Source organism: Babylonia areolata, chromosome 34, assembly GCF_041734735.1.
Source record: "Babylonia areolata isolate BAREFJ2019XMU chromosome 34, ASM4173473v1, whole genome shotgun sequence".
Taxonomy (NCBI): domain Eukaryota; kingdom Metazoa; phylum Mollusca; class Gastropoda; order Neogastropoda; family Buccinidae; genus Babylonia; species Babylonia areolata.
In genome coordinates, this window is record NC_134909.1 from 5,820,174 (window position 1) to 5,827,673 (window position 7,500).

General features: G+C 37.8%; 1 protein-coding gene across 3 annotated transcripts in view; it reads left to right on the forward strand.

The window, feature by feature from the left end:
* Nucleotides 1–7,500, forward strand: part of LOC143277541 (uncharacterized) — a 52,623-nt gene that overhangs the window by 24,225 nt on the left and 20,898 nt on the right. The window lies entirely within an intron of this gene.

Below are 7,500 nucleotides of genomic sequence, written 5' to 3' on the forward strand. Positions count from 1 at the left end.
AAATAATATGATTTAAACAGCGTTCTCACTGCGAATACCGCAATCGATTTATCGCCCTTAAAAAAGCATGTTTAAATATCAATTTTTTTAACGTCAGTTAAGGAGCCACGATAGTGTATTGAGTAAGACAGTTTCTTCTCACCCGAACACGTGGGGTTAGAATCTGCCTTCAGGGCTTTTTTCTTTCTTTTTTTTTAACCCGAAGCTTTATAATAACATATACAGAACACATTTTAACGATTAGATTTTTTTAAGTGTATCACAAGTGAGTCTTGAAGGCCTTGCCTCTCTTGTTGTACTTTGTTGTATGTTATACTTTGTATTACCATCAGGCCATGTACCAATTCACCTTTCGTTCTAGGTACTTAGGACACACACACGCGTTTAGTATGTATGCTTTTTCATTTGTGAATATGAACTCTCTCTCTCTCTCTCTCTCTCTCTCTCTCTGTCTCTCTGTCTCTGTCTCTCTCTGTCTCTCTGTCTCTGTCTCTGTCTCTCTCTCTCTCTCTCTCTCTCTCTCTCTCTCTCTCTCTTTTAACTTACGATAAATTCAGCTACTAAACTGCAATTATATGTTAATCTAGATAAAAGTAATGTTATTATTTTTAGGAAAGGTGGTTATTTGGCAGCAAGGGAAAGGTGGGTGTATGGTGGTCTGGATATGCCAGTTCTCAGCTCAGCTCAGCTCAGCTGCCCCATGGCAGTTGCCGTTGGGGCGCTACAGATGACCTGTCAACCAGTCCTCTCCATCCATCCCTGTCTTTCGCACATTTGACCGCCTCGCTCAGCTTCAATCCTGTCCATTCTGTGATGTTGTCTTCCCATCTCTTCTTCTGTCTTCCTCTCTTCCTTCCTCCTCTGACTGTTCCCTGGAGCACTGTCTTGGCAAGCCCCTCTCCTCTTGTTACGTGGCCGAACCATTTTAATTTGCGCCTCTTGATGGTGGTGAGAAGGTCTTCATAGGGACCAATGGCTTGCCTTATTTTGTTTTTGACTTCTTCATTGGTTATGTGGTCTTTGTAAGAGATGCCAAGCAGTCTTCTGAAGCATCTCATTTCTGAGGCCTGAATCCTCTTCTCTAATTCTGCTGTAAGGGTCCATGTTTCACAAGCATACAGGAGAACTGAGTAGATAAGGGAACGCATGAGTCTTATCTTTGAGCTGAGCTTGACTGCCTTGTCCTTCCAAATGGTGTTCAACTTGGCTAGTGTTGCAGCTGTCATTGCAATTCTGGCTAATACTTCAGGCTTGGACCCCTCATCTGAAACTATTGCTCCAAGGTATTTGAAATTCTTCACGGTTTCAAGCTTTTCTCCGTTGGCAGTGATGTCAGTTTGGATGCCATTGTCATTGTTTGTCATCAGTTTTGTTTTGTTTGCACTGATTTCCATGCCGTAAGCTGTATGCCAGTTGTCAATGCTTACAAATATCTTGGAATTCTTTTTTCTACTCGTTTGGGTTTTGTATCTGCATGCAGGGATCTTTGAAGCAGAGCAAAGAATGTGCTCTTACATATCATGGAGAAATTCTTTTTATTGAACAATAATTCTTTGGATATTTTCATTAAGATTTTCGATACCCAGATACAGCCCATCGTACAATATAGTTCAGAATTATGGGGTCTAGATAAAATTGCTACAATATAATGTGAGCCCGTTCACTTATTAGGACTGAAAAAGTTTTGGGGAGTTGAAATGAAGGCACTTAACGATTTAGTATACCGTGAGACGAATCTATATAAATTCTACAGTTAGATGTGTTCGATACTGGTTTAAATTACTAAAAATGAATGAAGATAAACTGCCACGTAAATCCTATAATATGTTGTATGATTTAGATTCTAGAGGTAAAAGGAACTGGGCGTCAAATGTACGAATTTGTCTCTGTGAACTGGGCTTTGGATATGTTTGGGAATATCAAGGAGTAGGTAATGAGAATATGTTTCTGAAAACTTTTCGTCTTCGTTTGATAGACTGTAGATGGCAAAACTGGGAATATCATATTCAGTCAAGTGATAGATTCTGTCTCTACAGATCTCATGCTTCTACACATTTAGTAAAGAATTATCTTGTGTTTAACATGGAAAGACATCAACGAGTTTTATTAACAACATTTAGATTTGACATTTCTGAAATCTATATGCACAGATACCGTTATGAAATTGTTGATCATACAGAGAAGCTGTGTCCTTTGTGCCAGCAGTCAAAAGAAGATGAAGTGCATTTTATTTTGATGTGTCCTGTGTTACATAAGATTTATTCGAAAGAAATATTATGAACGTCCATGTTTGTTTAAATTATGTTTATTGATGGCATAATCTGATAATAGTGTCATACGTAATCTCGCATTATATTTACATAGAGCTTTTAAGTTAAAGAGAAACGGTATTATCACAATCTCTTTAATCAATTGTGAAAATGGTGAATGTTTACTGATGGCTATGGTGACGTCTGCATATTATGTTATCGCCCTTCATTCATATAGGGCTATGGCCTTAGGTGAATAAATCATCTCCGTCTCTGTCTGTCTGTCTGTCTGTCTGTGTCTGTCTGTCTGTCTGTCTGTCTGTCTCTCTCTCTCTCTCTCTCTCTCTCTCTCTCTCTCTCTCTCTCGGGTGGGCTTTGCGCGTGCGTACGAAGCGGACGTGTGTGTCACACAGTGGTACTATTCTTGGCAAATTTTCAGGATATACTGAAAGTCAGGTACCTAAAGTTTGCCACCTACTTCATGTATCACCATGCCTTCAGGACAGCTGGACTTCAGATCAAGATGCGGCGCTTTTCTGCCAGTATTTCTCCATTTCATGTGGAAAAGGGCAGTGTTCAAGAGAAAAATGTGGGTCTCCATGTTGACAGTTCGCTCTCGCCCAGCCGGTGCTCTCCTTGGTTTGACACTCGTGTATTTGTTCTGGGGGGCGAATTTGTTCCAGCGTCGTGGAGACTTTGACCTGCTTTTACGCTGCGGGGATATCGAATCCAACCCTGGACCCAACTCCGACCAAGGCTCTTCTGGATCCATGCGGCAGACCCGGCTCTCCTCTTCTCACCCGTCTCGCTCGGCAAAAGAACCATCTCTGACTGACATCATGGCAACGATTCAGGACATGAACACTAATTTGAACAGTAAGATGGATGATATGTACAAAAGCATGAACAGTAAGTTAGATGATGTGAAGCAAGAAGTGTCCGGTGTACGCCAGGAATGCAGTGCTCTACACGAACTTGTGGGTGGACTTAGAGAAGAGGTGAGTGAGCTGCGTCAGAAAAACGACCACCTTGAACAAAGAAACAGTGACTTATATACTAAAGTTAATGACTTAGAAAAGAGGTGTGACGATCTTGAGAACAGGTCCAGACGAAACAATCTCATTTTCTATGGTATGCCGAAAAGAGAAGGTGAAACAAACGCGGACTGTGAGGCACGGCTTCAGGATATGTTCACAGATACTCTTGAGCTGTCAGACACTGTAGAGTTTGACCGTGTACACCGACTGAACTCAAAGACAGACTCTCCCATAATTGCTTGTTGTGCATCTTATAAGCAGAAAATCAGTGTGTTAAAGGCTAAACAAAAACTGAGGGGTACTAATGTGTTCGTGGGGGAGGATTTTTCACAAAGGGTTCGGGAGATAAGGAGGAAGCTGAATCCTCACCTGAAAAAGGCCAGAAGCGAAGGCAAACAAGTACGCATGGTTTTCGACCATCTCTTCATAGATGGGAGAAAGTATGGCTTAGATGCACATGACGCACTGAAAGAAATAAGATAGGGATCTGGCCGGCTCCGGGTACATAATGTTTTTGGGTGGGACACTTTTCAGTTGAACCCTAAAGAAAAGCATGCACCGGTCTGTTCTCGAGTTCGCGAAGGCAATATTGGGGTCACGCCATGTACTGCACGGGAAAAATCAGAGAACGCGGGTTTGGGCTTGGTTCAATTCGATGAAAACACAAAATTTACCAGTCCGTGTGAGATTACACTTGCCCGTTTTAATAGTAAGGTAACGGAAAATGATAGTTTTCTGGCAAGTAAAAACGGTGATGATGATAATGGTGGTGGTGGTGATGGTGATGATGATGGTGGTGGTGGAGGTGTTGGTAATGACGATAATTATTTTGTAAATACATCAATTCCATCCTTTGTACATTCAAATATATTTTTTGCGAATACACTGAGATCGATTTCTTTTTTGTCCTGGAATGTTAATGGTCTACGTTCAAAGTTCATATTCAGTGATTTCTTGACATATGTTTTGTCTTTTGATTTTGTTTGCCTCGTTGAAACATTTGAAGAAGACTGTAATTCTGATCTGTTTCCTGGTTTTACTGTGTATTGCAAATCTGCTGTTAAGTTCACTAGACAAGGGAGGAAATCAGGAGGTATTGTATGTTTAATAAGGAATCAGTTCTGTCCCTTTGTTACAAAATTAGATGTTGGATATGAAAATATATGTGCATTTGTCATTAATAAATGTTTATTTGGGAGCCCCAAAGATGTCCTTTATGTTTGTATTTATCTACCACCAGAAGGTTCCCCTTTCTATATCCACTTTAACTATGATCATGGTATAGCCATACTCGAAGATTGTTTGTCAAACTTGCTGTTGAACCTGGATGATGTTGATATAATTCTTTGTGGTGATTTTAATAGTCGAATATCTGATATTTTTCCTTCTCATCCAATAAAAGATAACCTCGGATCTTACTATAAAAGCTGTTCAGTGAATCATAATCGCAAGTCTCAGGATACACAGACGAATTCGTATGGAAAATATATGTTGAATATGTGCACTGCCTTGGATTTGACAGTAATGAATGGATTGTGTAATGGCGACCAAGAAGGTCGTTATACCTACTCATGCGAAAGTGGAAGCAGTGTCAACGACTACTTTATTTTGTCCAATGATTTTTATGATTTTGTTTGTGATATATGTGATTTACGTGTTGCAGATCGTTTTGAATCTGACCATTTTCCTTTGGAATACCGTATAACATTTCCAGCTGAAATTCTAGTCAGAAATAGTGATAGTAATGATAAACAGGTAATAGAGAAATATGTGTGGAGTGATGAATATGGTCAAGTCTTTTGCAGTAGAATGTGTGAGATTGAAGTCAACGATAAATTTAAAATGGCTCTTGAATTAATTGAAGTTGATGTTAATGAAGCTTTGACAGTGTTTAATGATTGTATCAGAGAGTGTGCATCTTGTATGAAGAAAACTATTGTAGTTGATCACAGTAAATATCAAGAGGGTTGGTTTGATAAAGAATGCAGATGTAGCAGGAGTAAATTACGTGGATTACTGAGAAAATGTCGAAGAACTTTAGATAAAGATGATAATATTTCTTATGTAAGGGCTAGAAGAGAATATAAACATATGTTAGCTAGGAAGAAAAAAGTGTTTAATGAAAATTTGTTAAATAAATTAATGGCTTCAGTAAATGACCAAAAAGAATTTTGGGAATGTATTAATAGATTATCTCTAAAAAAGAAACAACCCAAAAATAACATATCAGTGGATGACTGGTTTAAGCACTTTAAAGCTTTACTAGAGAAAGATTTGACTTCTGATAACGATTATGATTTGCCAGAAATAGAAAATGAAGTTATAAACCGCCCTATTTCTCGAGAAGAAGTTCTGATTGCACTTAGAAAAATAAAGAAACGTAAAGCTGCAGGGCCTGATGGTATTATTGGAGAATTGTTGAAAACAGAGTGTGAACAAATTGTAGATTTTCTGGTAAAATTCTTTAATGTTTTATTTGAAAAGGGTATTTTTCCTGAGAATTGGTGTGAATCAATAACTCTTCCACTATATAAGAAAGGTGATATTAATAATACGAATAATTATAGAGGTATTTCACTATCTAATGTCTGTAGTAAGGTGTTTAGTTCAATAATTAATCGTAGACTTCAAGAATATGTAGAATATAATAATACGACAGGTGAGCACCAAGCGGGGTTTAAAAAGGGGTATTCAACAATCGATCATATGTTTACTCTTTTAGCGCTCGTTCAAAAACAATTTTCTTTTAATCGTAAACTTTATGTAGCATTCATTGATTTTGAGAAGGCATTCGATTCCATCAACAGAAACTTACTATGGCCTATCTTAATTAAAAGTGGGATAAGTGGGAAGCTCTATAAATGTGTGAAGAGCATGTACAATGTAGTTAAAACGAAAATAAGGTGTGGCGATAAACTAACTGATTATATTAACTGTACAAGAGGGGTAAAGCAGGGAGATGTATGTAGCCCTATATTGTTTTCATTATTTATAAACGAATTGGCGTTAGATGTAATTGATAAAGGGAGACATGGTGCTAGATTTACTGTGGATTTTATGGAATTGTTCATTTTGCTGCTGGCTGATGATGTAGTTTTGCTCTCAGAGACAGTTGTAGGTTTGCAAACGCAACTAAATAATTTGAAAAATTCAGCAAATGAATTGCAGTTAAAAATTAACATGGATAAAAGTAGTATAATTGTTTTCAGGAAGGGGGGTTATTTAGCATCGAGGGAAAGATGGGTGTATGATGGTATTGTTATGCCTGTTGCTAATGCTTATAAGTATCTTGGGATTATATTTTCTACTCGTTTGAGTTTTGTAGCTGCCTGCAGAGATTTGTCTAGTAAAGCAAAGTATAAGTTACTAAATATTATGAAAAAACTTTTCATGTTAAATAATAATTCTCTAGAGCTTTTTACTAGAGTGTTCGATGCCCAGATTCAGCCCATGGTACAGTATGGGTCAGAGTTATGGGGTTTGGATAAGAATGCTGTTGTGCATTGTGAATCTTTACATTTATTTGGACTTAAAAGGTTTTTGGGTATTGATATGAAAACACCAAACGATTTAGTATATGGAGAAACAAATAGACATCCAGTTTATATAAACTCTGCAATCAGTTGTATTCGCTATTGGCTAAAGCTACTGAAAATGAGTGCAGATCGACTGCCAAGAAAATCGTACAACATGTTATATGACTTAGACTTAAGAGGCAAAAGAAACTGGGTTTCAAACGTACGAATATGTATTTGTGAACTCGGGTTTGGGTATGCTTGGTATTTCCAAAATGTAGGTTTAGATAATGTATTTTTGCAAACTCTTCGCCAGCGTATGATAGATTGTAGATGGCAGAGTTGGGAAAACCATATTCAGTCTAGTGAAAGGTTTGGTATATACAGGGGTTATGTTTCTACTCATTTAGTGAAGAATTATCTCTTGTTTAATATGGATAGACATCTCAGATTCATTTTGGCAAGATTTAGACTTGGTATATCGGAAATAAACACTCACAGGTACCGATATAAAAATGTACACAATTCTGATCTCTTTTGTCCATTGTGTAAAGAGTCGATAGAAGATGAAGTACACTTTGTTTTGAAATGCCCCGTTTTGTGTGTTCTTCGTGAAAAATTTATCCCAAGAAATATTATATATATCCATGTTCATTTCGATTTAATCTGCTGATGGCATCTACAGATGACGGACTTATA